Below are 16737 nucleotides of genomic sequence, written 5' to 3'. Positions count from 1 at the left end.
AGGTTATCTGCTATAAAAAGCCAGGCCAGAAAAATCTCCTTCATGTTTTTCTGTGTTTTATTCTCAGTTACTTACACACAAAGGCATCTGCTGTGATGTTCACAATTCTGATGAAGTCTCACATGTATCAGTACTGATAAATGATCAGAATTATAATATTTCTGACTGTCTGAGGCTAAATTGAATCGAATCAGGACTTTGAGAAACCGGAATCGAATGGATTATAGAAATCAGTGATGATACCCAGCCCTAGTGAGCAGCCTAGGCCCGACAGAAGTGGATGTAGCTGTGGGTAATAAGAAAAGATGAAAAGAATTATTGATAACTTTTTTGTTAAGTTAAGGACTGATCCGTCTGAAATTCATAGCCAGCTCTGACACGGTGCCATCAATCTTTGAATGGTGAAAAAGCACAGTGTATCCAGAAAACACATTATATGCTGCAATAAATGCACTGCCCAAGTGTCCCCTCTCCCCACTGCCTTTCAGCAGCAGGCAGCAGCAAACAGGTCGTCAGAGGAGCCAAGATGATGATTAAGTTTAACATTTTCTACAATATTGACAAAGCACTTTAAGCACAAGATTGTTAGTTAATAATTTAGAAATGAATATTGTCTGTATGGACAGCAATTTCCCCCCCAAAAAAGTGCACATGTAAAACTGCGGTGTTAAGCGATGCGGTTGAAAAATTTGAGTGTGCCTAACTTTTGTGCCTGTGCGCCTAACTTTAACCGGTGCGCCCATGGCAAAAAGTTAGTCTAGAGCCCTGGTTCCAGGTGTATTAAATTGCCCTCAATGAAATGACAGGGCAAGTGTGTGAGAGGCGGGATGTTTGAAAGAAGACGCCACTCAAGTATCTCCCTGTTTCTGCCTCCCTCGTCTTCTTATTTAGAAATGATTATTACCTTTATGTCTTGTAGATTAAATATTGAGCTGTTCACAGGGACAAAAACTGCGACTCAAGACTGATTGGACCGAGTGAGCTGGCCCAAATCTCTGGAGTAAAGACTGGGCGAGTGGAAGCCAGGTTCATGACTTCACAGTGTGGGTTGTTTGCCTAGGGACCCTGGAGCAGTCCAGGTAAGACCACACTTCTTTCCATCCCTTGCGGCCAGTATCTTGTACCTGTTATGTGCAGCATCTCTCTGTGATTGCCCCTAGACTGATGCAAAGCTAATCTTTATGGACATGGCTCAACAACTGTGAGACATGCTTCAGATCATCAAATACATTTTATTATTAGTCAAAGAAAACCTAGGTAAATATAAAATGCAGTTTTTAAATGATTTTTTTATATTATTATTGGAAAAAAAAGGTTCTTGAACTTCAGTTCAATTCAGTTTTATATAGCGCCGAAATTACAACAGGTGCCTACAATAATGCAGAGAAAACCTCGACAATCTGATGCACTTGGTGACAGTCAGAGGGAAAAACTCCCTTTTAACAGGAAGGACCCTCCACCAGAACCAGGCTCAAGGAAGGGCAGCCATCTGCCACAACTGACAAAAGAAACACTGTGGAGGGTGCCAGAGATTACTGACAACTAATGATCAAATGCAGAGCAGCGTATAAACAGAGTGTGAAAAGAGGTAAATGAAAATAATTATAGCTTGTTTACTTTAGTGTGAATAATCTTTTTCTTTTTGTATACGTTTGTAAGCTTGGAGCTTTCCCCCCATAATTTACTTTCTTTTCACAGACAAAAATCCAAGTGAAACACAAGTTACTTTTTCACATAGGCCCAGGTAGGTTTGGACAACCTTTTCATTAATAAATGAAATCATCATTTAAAAAGTAGAATTTGTGTTTATTCAGGTTATCTTTGTCTAATAATAAAATTTCTCTAATTCTCCACACCTGTCAGCTCTGGACTAATAATGAAAATAAATAAATAAATAAATAAAAGGAAAACAAAGGAAAAAACAAAAACACTAATGACAGGAGGATTTATAGAGCAAAACAAATATGTTTGGCACAACAGTGCTTTCAGATGATGATTCTGTTTGCAAATGCTGCCAGACATGACAGGTTTATAAAATAAACAAATAAAAAGTAAAAAATTAGCTTGATCATCTGAAACATGTGTGACAAATGTGCAAAAAAACCTCAAGAATTCAGAAAATATTTTTCACAGCACTGCACATCTGACACTGGCAGGATCTAAAACTATGTGATCTAGAGACTTCAACACCTATTTATTTAAATAGCACCCCGCTGTTTATCCATTGTTTGCTAGGAAGAGTGTTTAAACAGAATCTCAAATCACCACGTTATATAAGATCATCACTTATATAGAGACGTAAATGGCAATTTGAGTTTATAATATACAGTTATAATGCTATGAAATGAAGTTCTTCAGTAGATTACAGTTGGTTAACTGTGTTCCTGTTACAGTTTACCAAGGAGTAATATGAAAAAAAAGAAACTACTTGAATAGTGTTACAGTCACAGTGAAAAAGGACAAGCTCTGGTGGGAGCCCTGGAGGTGTTTGGGGATGGGAAGGTTTGCTAACCTCACATGAACCATGTAATTCCAACACAGCTCAGGAGGAAATTGGGCTTCTTGACAAAGAAGCCTTGTATCCTGTTGGAAGACTGCATGAGGCCACGACCTTTTGTTTCCATCAGTGCAGCTACAAACTTCTGTTTGAAGCAGACCTCCACTCAACATCACAATAAAAGTCTGGACCCAATTAATTACACAATATATCAGATCTTCTGCATATGCTTCCATTTTGTTGTGATGCTCAATTAGACATTGTTGGCACTGGCAGCATCACTTTAGCTTCTTGTGAGGTTATTGTGTGGTCGCACATTCCCGTGCCTTATTTATTATCGAGCCCATCACAAAGGTCAACAGTGTTCTTTTTAGACCAGGAGTAAGACTGTTGATGTTAATATACCCATTAGGACGAGAGGCCTTTTTGTGTGGCTGCTGTATTTTGGATACACGTCACGACAAATTAAAATGACACAAATCATTTATATTATCTTCATCTCTGAAACTCTGTAACTCTGTCTCAAATTATTACCAACAGCTAAAGACAAATTTAGCTTCCACTGAAAGAGAAAGAAAGCAAAAAGTTAATTTCATTGTATTGAGTTAAATGCATCATGCGTCACGAGATCCAGAGGCTCATGACGCACAAAATTGGACATAAAGAGGTGCGACATTCCTCCAGAGATGGCTTTCACTGTCAGATAATGGTGACCTGATTACAAATCAGACCTTTGCTCTCTTGTGCCTTTGCCTTGGTCCAGTTGACCTACTCACGGGGAAAGAAAACAGAATCAAATGGAGTACAGCTAAACTCGGCAGATAATTTAGAGACTGTCGTCACATCAAGAAACGAAAAACAAGAACAGAAGTAGACATCTGTCAGAGGAGCCAGACTAGTTTTTGTACAGTCTTTTGGGGTTTAAAGTGCATTTAAACAGGCTTAAAGTGTCATCTGACCCAAAAAACCTGAGGGAAACTATGATAATTATAATTGTCCTACGTAGCTCACGCAGACAGTGGGATTATTTATCAGTCTGTGGACTTTTTGATGAATTTTAATTAGTTGTTTCATTGTCTCACAACTAAACAATGAATCATCTACAAATGCACAACTGTACACCAGCTGGCATTTCTTTGAATTTCTTTTATTTATAATTCTGGGAAACAAGATGTTGTGAATGCTTTGCTGCTGCTCTAATTCAGTCTGCAAAACACTGTCTGAGTGCTGTTCTGTGAATCAGAGTGAAAACTATGGTGTGCCTGACTGGAGGAGTGTCAGCACAGGATGCATATTTCTTGGAAACATCAAGTTGAGCATACAGTAGGAGTCATTTGCACCTCCAAGTTGTTCGATTTTTGTTTTTATTTTTTTACCTTAGTTGGTTGCTCAAGTCTCCAAATGTTGTAGGGGATTTTTTTTCTTCTTGTGTTTTATTTTTCACAAGAAGGAGGTAGACTTGTTAATTTACATTAAAGTGCGCTGCCTCTAACCATTTCTAGAGCCCACAGCAATGCTATGACATGCCGTTTCATGTCTTCACCTTTTCAGCACAGTTATTAAGTGACAAAGGAACTAACCGGCATATCAAAGTTTCATTACCACATAATGAGGTTAATATGATAAAGTCATGCATTTAACAACATCCTCACAGACAGCTCTGTCTTTGTTGTACCTGTTATTGAAATACAATCTCATAATTACATAATTGTGCATTCCAATGAGTATTTTTCATTTATCTGTAGTCTGGAGAAAAGATTTAAAGCAGCTACAATATTAAAAGAAAGGGGGAAAAAAAACTAGAGGTCATGCAGAGAGCTAAGACCAAAAATGTTAATCTACACAAACTGAAGCTTTAGATATATTTCACATATATTATGCTTGAATGTCGTAAAGGAAATTCTCTAAAATGACAGTTTTTGTTTGTTTGTTTGTTTTTTCATTTGCAGTAGATGTATTTGCTCTTGGTTTTTTTTCACCCCTCCATGTTTTGCTGCACCATGTCTCTACTAGAACATCTCTCCAGATAGTGTAGAAATATTCTTCTGTCATTCAGATAAAAACTGACATCTAAATTTCAGCAGTGATGCGCAGACTGAGGTTTGCTCTTTTTATCATAAAAAAGAACAATAATTAAATAATGTAATATATAACAAGAAGAACTTCAAGAGCCCACCCTGCACCAATGCAGCTCACTCTCTAAGAAGTATTTAGTTTTAAGGGGACAAAATTGTATTTTTTATATATTCATTTTATTCATTAAGACATTTTTTGTGCAGTAAAAACAATTGCAAGGTGCAGGTTTTTCTTATAAGTTATATTTTTTTCAATTAATGTTTATTTGTGCAGATATAGCATAAGTGTAGCATTAATTAAATTGTTTCAAAAATACTTATTCAGGAATGTTGTACATGTCTTCAAATTGTTTTGTATTTTAACAGTTATAATCTGTTACTGTAGTGTACATAGCAAAGTCAGAATAAAACAACCTGATGTTTACAATCCCAATGTTTCATCCTCTTTATGTTGTCAATACAAACAATAGTTCTATTTAGCATTATTATCACTTTGGCCTTCAGATCAATCAAAGCTATAAGGCTTTGTATTAACTGTCAACCAATACATCATCATCGATCACCCTGAAGACCTTAGTCAATGTAAATCACATTTTAATTGATTATTAACATGAGCCCACTTTACATGCCTATAACGTGTCATTGGAATTTATTCAGAACTATTCAGGTTGTTGTGTGTACACAGATAAAAAAGACACATACTCACATAACCTCCACAGTCTCCACTCAAACATCTATAGTGTTGTGTTCTGTCTTCTCATGTTGTACTCTAACTACTCCCTCTCATTCAGTTGAGGTCTTTTCTCGCATCATTTGGCAACTACTGAAATGCCATGGATTCAAAACATTAGTCCACAGTTGGTCAGTGTGAAGACTGGCAGGTCTGTTTGTTTGCAGTGAATTTAGTATTTATTGGCTGTCTTTCTTCTTAGTGTCCAATCAGTCAATAAGTTGCCCCAGTATAGTAGACTTTCTCCCTGTTTCTAGATTATCTTTGCACTCTTTGTGGCAAATCCCTTTGTTTTTGTCAGCCTCTTGTACGCTTCAGATGCCGTGTGGATGCGGACGACCTCTGCCAGACAGCAGGACAAAAGCAGGATTTCAGCTATGTTTGTTGCTTAGGTGACAGAGGAGAACAGAGCTGAATGAAATGAGAGGCAGGTCAAAAAATGTGAGCCAGCTAAAAGAGCAAAGTTGCTCATAATTGTGGGACATTTTAATTATTATCACAAGGGCATGCTAATGATAATGACCACCACTAATACTGTGCAACGCATTGTTTCTGTTTTCCTCTGAGACACGTGACGACAGCTATGCTTTAATGATTTGGACAATAATGAGATTGCATAGCCATACATTCCACTTAAACGATGGGCACAAGCATAACTGCAAGCTGATTACAGCTGATACTGGTGCTTTTTGCAAGTTGGCAAACAGCAGTAGATGTTTAAAAAAGACCATCTGTGCTCCATTCAGCGCTTTTAGATCTCACTTCTAGGAAACCAGGCACAATTACAATATGACAAATTAACCAAGTAGTATTTTTCTCTTTTACCGTTTAGAAACATGAGAACAAATGTGGGGGCCTTATTACTCCTAATTGTCACCAAGATTCTGTTTTGGCAGTCACAAACACAAACAGCCCCGCTGATTGACTTTGACTGAAATAATTTGTTTGGGGGTCATTCCCACTTGCATTAGGTTCGCTTAATGAACCTTTATCTCTCTGACCTGGTTCAGCCTTTGCTGCGTTGCTCAATTTGCTTGTTTGTCTTGCGGCTGTATTTGACCATACAGGGCCTTATTTTGTGACTAGCAATCTGTCAACAATGGGACTTCAATTTTTTTTTTCATTAGGAGACCACCAAACCAAACCTCATTAGGAAAGAATCACGCAGAACCCATAAACTGCCCATAAAGAACTGGGGTTCAGCTAAATTACTGAGACCCATGGAGAGAGGGAAAAAAAAGAGAATAAACAGGAGAATAGTGGTGGAGTGTTACGTGAAAGTAATTTTTGTTGTTGTTGTTGGGGGGGGTAAGTTTTAAAATTGATTAAAGTCCAAAACTGTATATTCCCATCAGTTTATAAACTTCATAAACATTCTTAAATAAAATAAGATTTCTTTTGTAGCTTTAAATATAATCTCTAAGTTCAGAGGTTGGGTTTGTTTTTTGTTTGTTTTTTAAATAGAATTATCACCTATTTGAGAAAAATAAATGATCATAGATGTCAAAATACCTGTGAGACTTTACATGGTAGAAAATTTGAGAAAATTTGGCCATGTGGCTAAAATAAAAGTCAGCTCTCACATTAGCCTTACCCCTAACCCTAGACCAGCAATGTCAGACATAGAGCCTCTGGGCTAAACTGCTCCACCAGAGGTTTCAATTCGGCCCAACCATTATGGAATCTTGTTTCCACCAAGACAAAACGGAACGAAAAGGAAAAAATTGCTGTTCATAAGTCAAAATTTCTGACTACTATCTTCCAAATTTAGGTTATATATGTCAAAATTTACATTTACTCAGAAGTTTCAGTCAGAAGGTTTAAATTTAAAATTTTAAGATAATATTTTGATATTTCGACTTGGCTCTGTCTGATATTTTTTTGCAGCGGCTGAAACAAAGGGTTATGGAAGCTAAATGTAAAACTTGCAGTGAATTAATTATTACTTTTTTAAATTTGTTTTTGATATGGTGATGTCATATTAAAAAGTTTTTAATCTGCACAAATGGTTTGAATCATATTTTTTTTTATTTTTGTTTACAAAAACAAAAATACTGTATTGAATGTGGGAAAACACAGACATGCTGTTGAAACTGTACTTTTCTTAAGACATCTGACTACACTGTGTTTGACAGTATATGGCTCTCCAGTGACCTGGCAACAGTTAAGAGGGGAAAGCCATATTGAAAAATTAAATGTTTATACTTGTTCAGTTTGGATGTAACATATCCAGTCCTTTGGGATTTTCCTATGGGAATATGTTTTCACTAAAAGCTTTGTTAGAACACGTTACCATTATTCCATTTTGCCAAGTATTCATATTCAAATAGCATAATAAACTGGTGAGTCATAGAGTCTAACAATGGGTAAATTCCCGCTCTACAAAAGGGAAAAAAAGAAAAACGATTATGATATAGAGTGAAACCTGATGCTCTGCATTTATTGAGTTTTAATCTGTAATAATATTTTAATATTACTGAACATCCAGAATTAATTTAATATATTTCAACTCTTTAGTGTATGTTTGTTCCTCAAGATAAGGGGTCTATCTTCTGTGGACAATCAGTCCACTGGACAAAGACCTTTGTGCACATGTGACAAAGGAAATTGTGGGCTGCTGAAGATTGAAAGGCAGAACTCTCACTACTACTTTTCCTCTTTTCTTCAACAGCTGCTTGTCTGTAAGCTTTAAACTTGGGGCTGCCAGCCTTTTCTGTCCCTTTTTCCTTTTTTTACTAGTCACCTTTTTCAAACAAGAGAGTCATTAGCAATCTCCAGCTCTCCATCTTATGATATGCCTCACCCTTTGGAACTACAGTTTCACTTCACTTCAGTTGGGAAGATTTTACTTTCTTTATGCCTCACTGAAGACGTACTTCTGCAGTTATTGCTCTTATAGTGTGTAGACATGTTCACATTGTTGGTGAAATTGCATATATTCGTTTCTGTTTCATATTGAAACATGATGACAACAATTGCTCAGTACACTTTTATGCTTGTGGATATGTGCAGTGAGTCTTGTCACACTCTTCTAGCAAGGCATCCAAAGAAGTTGTTGGATTCAAATTTATTGGTGACTGTGATTAGACATTACATTGGCCAATCCTCTCAAACAGCTTGGCACCATCAACAGCGTTGTGTTTTACAGTATGGCACTGGTATAAGACTTCTTTCTTCTTCTTGGTGATCCAAAAGGCTTTTGCTGTCTTGGCAAAGCAGCTGATATGTATTGTAGTTCCTCGTCTGTATTAGGGTTAAATGGTATTTGTATAGCGCTTTACTAGTCCCTAAGGACCCCAAAGCGCTTTACACATCCAGTCATCCACACACAGGTGATTGCAAGCTACATTGTAGCCACAGCCACCCTGGGGCGCACTGACAGAGGCGAGGCTGCCGGACACTGGTGCCGGGCCCTGTGACCACCACCAGTAGGCAATGGGTGAAATGTCTTGCCCAAGGACACAACAACCGAGACTGTCCAAGCCGGGGCTCGAATCGGCAACCTTCCAATTACAAGGCGAACTCCCAACTCTTGAGCCACAATCGCCCAGGTTAAGGGTGCAGTCATCAGCAGACATGAGCTCCAAGACCAGCTGGTCTAGCCCCACAGCTGAAGGTACAGGTACAGGTCTCAACTGAGGGGTCATGGAGTACCATACTGAGTAAGATGGGGTTTAATGTTGAATGAGTATACACATTCCACTATTGGACATGGGAAGCTGCCTGACAGAGAGCCAGGTACTTTGACCTGTCCCAAATGATGTTCATGGACCTCGCGAAAGATGAGTGAAGGTAACATTGGGGTTTATGTTCTGCTCTTTACACTTCTACTCATCGTATTCATTCAAAAGAATATATGCAAATGCACATCAGTATTTGGGCACCTAAACATTACACTTGTGCAAAGTATGTCCCACCATGGAAACCCATGCCATGAAGCTCCTAGTGCTGTTGTTAATGCCCGAGGAGATCTGGAATTCTGCAGTTATTGAGTCAGCAGATAGACTTGACTTTTACACAGTATGAGCATCAGCACTCATTGACCCCACTCTGTAACTTTATGGGATCTGCCAATTAGTGGCTGAGTTGCTGTGGTTCCTACACTCTTGAGCTTTTCAATAATAACACACAATGTTCACCATATGTCAGACTGAATTGCTGCTAACTGAAGTTGAATTTTTGCAACAATGGCATCCTATTGCAGCACCACATGAGAATTCAAAGGCCTAAACGTAAACTGCATAGCTAGGTGCTTGATTTCATACACTTGTGGCAATGGAACTGAGAACACTTGAATTCACTCAAGAGCCCAATGCATCTGTCCATATAGTGTATGTTCATTTTTTTCTAGCATTATAAACCACTCTGAAAACACTGGCTGTTTTTAAAGTACTCTTAGTCTTACAAAACTGAATTCCTTATACCCTTATAGATGAGCGCTTAAACATGAATAAAATGAAAACAATGGCCAAGATCTCTGCATGACTTGAAAGGTGGACACTGTTTATTCACGTGATGTTATCACTGTAATTTGCAGTACATCTCACACATGAACAGATTATGTTTGGGTTTGGATACTGTAACAGGGTCTGTAGGTCTTAGAAGGTTTCTAATACCATTGGTTTTGCCTGAGATATGATAATCACAATAACTGCTGCTCCACCTACAGTATTGGTAAAAATTTATCAACCTTGCACACAGCAATTGCTTAATGAGTTTTCAAACACGCTGAAGTTGAAGGTCAGGGTCACATTTGTCATTTTACAGCCAATAATCTGTGAAATGTGATGGATCAGGAGCTACTACGTCAGTGACGTTCTAGTTTTTGTTCCTGCCGATTGCAAGCAATTCTAAAGCCGTTTCTGTATTCTATAGGCCATTGTATAGCAACATAATCTGCAAACAGAGAGCACTAAATCTTTGGCAAGCTTCTTGACCTTATTTTGAACTAAGATTTAAACTAAGCAGACTTAACGGATTGAATTATGTTTTGTTCCTTACTTGTTTTTAGACTGTTTCACACCTCTGGGCTTAAAGATTAAAGAATGGTTAAAAGGTTAAATTGTAGTAAGTGCTATAATAATACACAGAAGAGTTACACTAATTTATTAATGGGACACACATCTGTAATTAGTCATATCTACCCTGCCTTGATGATTTTATCAAATTCAATTTAGTCTAGTCAGCTTTATTTGTATAGCACATTTAAAAGAAAAGTGTCAGCCAAAGTGCTGAACAGAGGGATAATTTAATCAAATAAATGAGAGAATTAAAATAAATGAGGTAAAAAAAAAAATGACAAAACACACACACACAAGCAGACTCTTATATACACTTGTCTATACAAGTATATCGTACATATGCACATACATATACATGCATATATGTATACACACACACACAGGTACGCATGTAGACATAAATACATGTATACATATACACATGCATACATCACCCAATGAGATAAAAGACCAGAATAGCTAAAACAGAATAAAAGCGGTGTCAAAGAGATTCGAAAGCCTTTGAAAACAGGTACGTCTTCAGATTTGATTTGAAGATTTCCCGAGAGGAAGAGGATTTTATAAAAGAGGGAAGACTGTTCCAGAGTTTAGGAGCGGCGCCTGTCACCTCAGGAGTTTAACTGGGAACGTGGAACCAGTAAAAGCATCTGACTGGAGGAACCCAGAGTTCGAGTGGGTTGGTGCAGGCTAAGGAGATCTGAAATGTAACCTGGAGCTAAGCCATGGGAGACTTTAAAAACAAATGATAAAACCTTGAAATGAATTCTGTATTTACCTGGCAGCCAGTGTAAAGATGCAAGTATCAGAGTAATACTGTCTCTCTTTCTGGTACCCGTCAGGAGCCTTGAGGCTGCATTTTGAATAAGTTGCAGGTGGGACAGGCTTGAGTGACATATGCCTAAATAGAGAGAGTTACAGCAAAATTAAGGCATGGGTAACAGTTTCCAGATCTTTAGAGGACAAGATAGTTTTGAGTTTAGAAATGCTCCTGAGCTGGGAAAAACTGCCTCGAACAACTGAGATTTGTTTGTCCAGCTTAAGGGTAGAATCGAAAATGAAACCAAAATTTTTAACATGGGAGTGTACATTAGCTGATAGTGGGCTCAAGTACTTTCTTATGAGACTAACAAAGTCTTGGTTGCCAAAAAGTTATAATATCAGTTTTGCCATCGTTTAGTTTGAGAAAGTTCAAAGACATCCAGCAAGACAATCTGAAACTTTCTGCAATGTACTATCAGCACCTGGTTTTAGAGAGAGATAGAACTGGGTATCATCTGCATAAGAATGATAGGAAATTTGGTATTTCTGAAAAATAGAGCCCAGTTAGAGCATGTATAGGGAGAATAAGACAGGGCCCAAACAGAGCCCTAAGGTATTCCACAAGCAAGTGTAGGAGTGGAAGAGTATTTGTTACCCAGCATCACGGAGTATGTTCTGCTCTCTAAGAGGCAAACCATTTTACAGCAGAACCTTGAATACCAACACATGTCCTCAAATGGTTTAATAGGATTGTGTGGTCAACAGTGTCAAATGCTGCACTCAGGTCTAAAACAATTAAAACTGTACTTTTTCCAGAGTCAGTAGCTAAAAGCACATCATTGAACCCTTTGGAGATTGGTCTAAAATTGCTAAGAACTGACGGATCCAAACCAGGGGTTTCCTTTAGGAGCGGCTGGACAACAGCTTGTTTAAAAGAACGCGGAACAATTCCATTAGAGATGCTGCTATTAACAATAGCGAGGATGTTAGGGCTGGTTGTCTGCAGCACATCTCTGAGAAATGGCGTAGGTAACACATCCAAGGGACAAGTAGTTGGTTTCATGTGCATTATTATATCAGTGAGATGGGATAATGAGATTGGTTTAAATTAAGTGAGAAAGGAAGAGCATGTAAGTGGTTCAGAAGGGTCTTGGGATGGGAGCAGGATATGTGCCCTGATATTAGCAATTTTTTCAGTAAAGAACCTTTGAAAATCCTCACAAGTGTGTGAGGCAGTCTCAGATATGGCTGTAGTGGTGGGATGCAGAGTTGATTGTGTTGAATAGGACTTTAGAATTACCAGAATTCTTTGTAAAAATCTTAAGGGAAATCATTTGCTCTTTCTACCTTGACATGGAGCTTATCATTCTTCCATTTTTGTTCTGCTTTCCTGCATTCCTGTCTGACGGCACGATGACATTATTAAACTAAGGCTGAGTTTTACATTTTTGTCGTCTACATTTTAGAGGAGCAATTGAGCCAATAGTGTTGGTACAAGCCAAACTAAAGCATGCAAGTGGTTCATCAGGGTTACTGCAATGAAGAGAACTTTCATTAAAGAGATATAGCAAAACTGGGTGAAAATTGGGGAGCAGTTTCAGATGTTATAGGGGTATTTTGAATAGTGCATTACGTCATCCACTTAAAAGTCCGAACCCTTATCTATAAACATTGCATAGTCCAATAGTAAAGCCAACCAATGGTAGGCATATCAAGCATATGGTTAAAAGGGGAATCATAGTTTATCCATTTGTTCACACAGCCAGGTTAAGCCATGTAAACCAGCATGCCACAGGGCCACGATTACAACCCAGTGCCAGAAAAGTAGCTGCGATTACCTACCTGGCACTGTGCACACTGTGCAACTTGAGAAGGCAGATACTCGAGTGCATTAACCAGCCAAACAGTAGTATGTGGAGAAGGGCAGCAAGGGCTGCCAGACTATGAGTAATTGATAACTTGTATAGGCTGGTTAGTCATGTACCCAGGTGAGTCAATCACAGGTAAAACGATAAAATCCAGGTTTTCCAGGATCAAATCAAAGACCGTGCTCAAAGGCTAAACAGTAAAATTAAATACTTTAGTGTAAAAATAAAACAGAACTAAGCAAACGAACACACACAGAGAGCAGCAGCAGAAAGTCACGCCAGCGTATGCTCACTGGGAAGCACAACACAAGATTTAAGCATTTAGCACCAAATCCCAACAACAGTCACTTCAAAGTGCTTACATTGTAAGGTAAGGACCCTTTAATTATATAGAGAAACCCCAACAATCAGACAATGAGCAAGCACTTGGCAACAGTGGCAAGGAAAAACTTCATTTTAAGAGGAGGAAACCTCCAACATAACCAGGGGCAGGGAGGGGCAGCCATTTGTCATGACTGGCTGGGGGTGAGAGGTAATGAGAAAGTGACTGACAGACTATGAGTAATTGATAACTTGTACATTCTGCATTTTTATTAGCTTTACTTCTTGGCTTTGGCTGCACCAGCTGTATTGCCTTTAGCCTTCATTATATTTTTAACTCCTATTTTATGGTTCAAATTTGCTTGTCTCATGAGAAATATACTCATCTAGATCTACACTCAAAAAAAAATGAAATTGGGTGGTTGTTACCTTTACAAGAGTCTGCCTTGTAATTTGAACAAAATAATTTCATGCTTCTGTGGTGAATTTAACTAAATCATGTAGTGCATAAAATTCAACAACTTATTCTTGTTGAGATGACATGATACAATCTAGCAAGAGTGGTTAGTTCCCTGGACTTGCAAAATTCACAAGATCACATGTATGCTATTGGTGGTTTAACCTGTCAAGGACAAAAATATAAAGAAAATTCTGTATCAAGCCTTATAATCATATCTTTCCTACTTTTATAGAGAATGAATTGACAGCTCGGCACATTGGTTAGCACTGTTCCCTCAGTCTGAATCCAGCATCAGGCTGGGGCCTGTCAGGGTATTTGTTTCCATTCTGAGTTTAATTATATTTGACAATTGTTGTTCCTGGTTTGATTATCTTTTGTTTATGCTTAGTCATCTCAGTCCTTCCTTCCTTCCTAGTAATACTCAAGTATTCTCTTAGCCTGTGTTTAGTCTCTGCTTTGTATTTCTAGTTCTGGGGGTTTAGTTCCTGTGCCCCTCATGTTTAATGTAGATTCAGTTCAGCCTTCCAGTTTATTATCTTGTTCCCCACTGTTAGTATGAAGTCTGTGCCTTTGTGTTTGTCATGTGTTTCCTGTTTTATTTTGATAGTCCTTGTCTTGTACCGCGACAGTACATCTAGGTTTCCTTTCCCTCGTCTCTTTGTGTCTGATTATTCCCAGCTGTGATTCCACCTGTTTCTCATCCTCTCGTGTTCCTGCCTGTGTATTTTAGTCCTCTGTCATCCCCTGTTGTAGTGTTATACCCTTGTAGCTATTTGGTTTTCCTGTGCTCTATGTTCCCCTGTAACTCCTGATTTCCTGTTTCCTAGCCTTAGCTTCAAGTTTTCCTGTTTTTGGTTTTGTTTTGTAGTGTTCAAGTGTTTTACAGCAAAATAAATCTGCCTTTTTGAGTTCATCCCCGTGCGCTCAGAGTTCTGCATTTGGGTCCTTCCTCCTGCCTTCCACAGCGTGACATGACAGAGCCTTTCTGTGTCCCTGTGTTTGAGTGGGTTCTCTGTGGGTACTCTGGCTTCCTCCCACAGTCCAATGACGGATGATCTGATATTGTCGTGTTGGTGTTGTTCCCAGATCATCATGGAAATGTTGTTCCAGGATCAACATTGCAAGTGACCAATCAGAATGTTGTGACGTTATTGTTTGGCGCGCCAAGCCATTCGTGCATTTATGAAATTCCAATGTTGCAAGGACAATATCAGTTCTGCTTAGCGTTTATTAAAGGGTTAGGGTTAGGGTCAGGGTCCGTTGATCAGCGGACAGAGGCGGTTTTATCGCAGCTTAAGTACAGTTTTGTTTTACGGCAATTTTTCCCGAAGTTGCAAAAGTATGACGTCACAACATTCTGATTGGTCACTTGCAATGTTGATCCTGGAACAACATTTACTATGTTGATCTGGGAACAACACCAACACGACGATATCAGATCGTGCGTCCAAAGACATGCAGTTAGTAAGGTTAGTTTAAAAGGTGATTCTAAATGACCTAAATTACCCATAAGTGTACCCTGTCTCTTGCCCTATGGCATCTGGGATAGGATCTGGAGCTAATACCACCTGCTATATGTAAAAACTCCCACCAAGTTTACATCAAACAACAAAACTCTTAGTAATCACACAGTAACTTCACACTGGACCCCTGAGCGATGAAAAAGTGATTAAACCCAAACTTACTCGTAGTTCAACTTTTTACTCAATATGGAAGTTGTAACTTCCTTTTGTTATGGTAAACTTTCAAATCTTCTTGTACAAAGATAAAACAGTTCAGGGCTAGAAATGAAGTTTGCTGAAAGAGAGCCACTTCTAATTTTAATTTATAAGACTGAATATTTTACATCAAAGAAATTCTAAATGCAAAGACAGAAGATCAGTATAAACATTAGGAGAAAGCAGGCTGAAAAGCTTTTAAAGTACAAAAGCAGGACACACGGCACTATATAAGGAAAGGCCTAAAATTTTGGATGAAAGAGGAAAGAGTACATAGCAAAAGGGTCAGCTTTGAGTTCAGCTCTCCCCTCAAGTTTAAGTGCCATGGAATGAACGACTTTCGCATTTCACCCCCATGGATTATTATTTTTACAGCCTTTAAGTCTCTTTTAGGATTAAGCAAATTTCACCACCTAAACACATGGTTCAGTAAGCATATTTGAACAGTTACACTGCAAAAAGTACACAAACAAGTTAAGCTGCTGTTAAAATTAAATGGGTAATTTAAATTCCGTGTCAACTGAGACCTGTAGGTCAATATTGATATAATTTCATAAGGCATATAAAGCTGTTAATCCAGCGGTAATCAGCATGAATTAAAATAAGCAAGTTTTGATTGAGTAGTGATTATACAAAGGAATGTAAATAAGAAATTAAGATCCTGGAGGTTAGAATGAAGGATGCCTGAGACACCAAGAGCCTCCAACAGCCTCCAACAAGAATTCCAGTGCTTGAATGATTTGGCAGGAAAGCTGTCTGGTATTTAACCATGGCAAAAAGTTTATCACAAACAACCATACTTTTAGAGTTCTACCCTTAAACCTGAGCTACTTTTTCATGTGAGGAACACATGAAAGGCTGTTTTACTTTAAATTCTTTGAATATTATAGTAATCCGGTTAGACATTACTGATTAATTCCCATTTGCACTTGTCAACACACTCGGAGCAGACCAAATCCCACTGCCATGAATGAGTGGCTGCAGGGGCAGCTCATGCTAATTCATTTTTTTTCTTTTTATTATGTTAACCATCTCTACACAATATCCCAAGTAGTTTCATGTCACTATTGTGTGTGTGTGTGTGTGTGTGTGTGTGTGTGTGTGTGTGTGTGTGTGTGTGTGTGTATTTATTGTGGTACATGTGTGAGAGACAGTGGAAGAATGAGGTGATTAAGGGCATCAATGAGGTTGGGTTCTTGCCAGCCGCCCAAGCACTATTAATTGCATCCAAAGTGAATGGGAAATTAAAATCTGTGTCCATTGTCCAAACTGATTTTCCTGGAATCAT

The 16737-nt window shown here is 38.4% G+C and overlaps 1 long non-coding RNA gene across 1 annotated transcript; it reads left to right on the top strand.

The window, feature by feature from the left end:
* Positions 1-861: 861 nt before the first annotated feature.
* LOC106097906 (uncharacterized) lies at positions 862-1799 on the top strand. Its single transcript, XR_001223957.2, has 3 exons — positions 862-1079; positions 1447-1588; positions 1699-1799. It is a non-coding gene; the product is annotated as an uncharacterized LOC106097906 (long non-coding RNA).
* The last annotated feature ends 14938 nt before the right edge of the window (positions 1800-16737 follow it).

The sequence above is a fragment of the Oreochromis niloticus genome, linkage group LG15 (assembly GCF_001858045.2).
Source record: "Oreochromis niloticus isolate F11D_XX linkage group LG15, O_niloticus_UMD_NMBU, whole genome shotgun sequence".
Classification (NCBI taxonomy): Eukaryota; Metazoa; Chordata; class Actinopteri; order Cichliformes; family Cichlidae; genus Oreochromis; species Oreochromis niloticus.
This window is presented reverse-complemented; position numbering and strand designations above follow the sequence as displayed.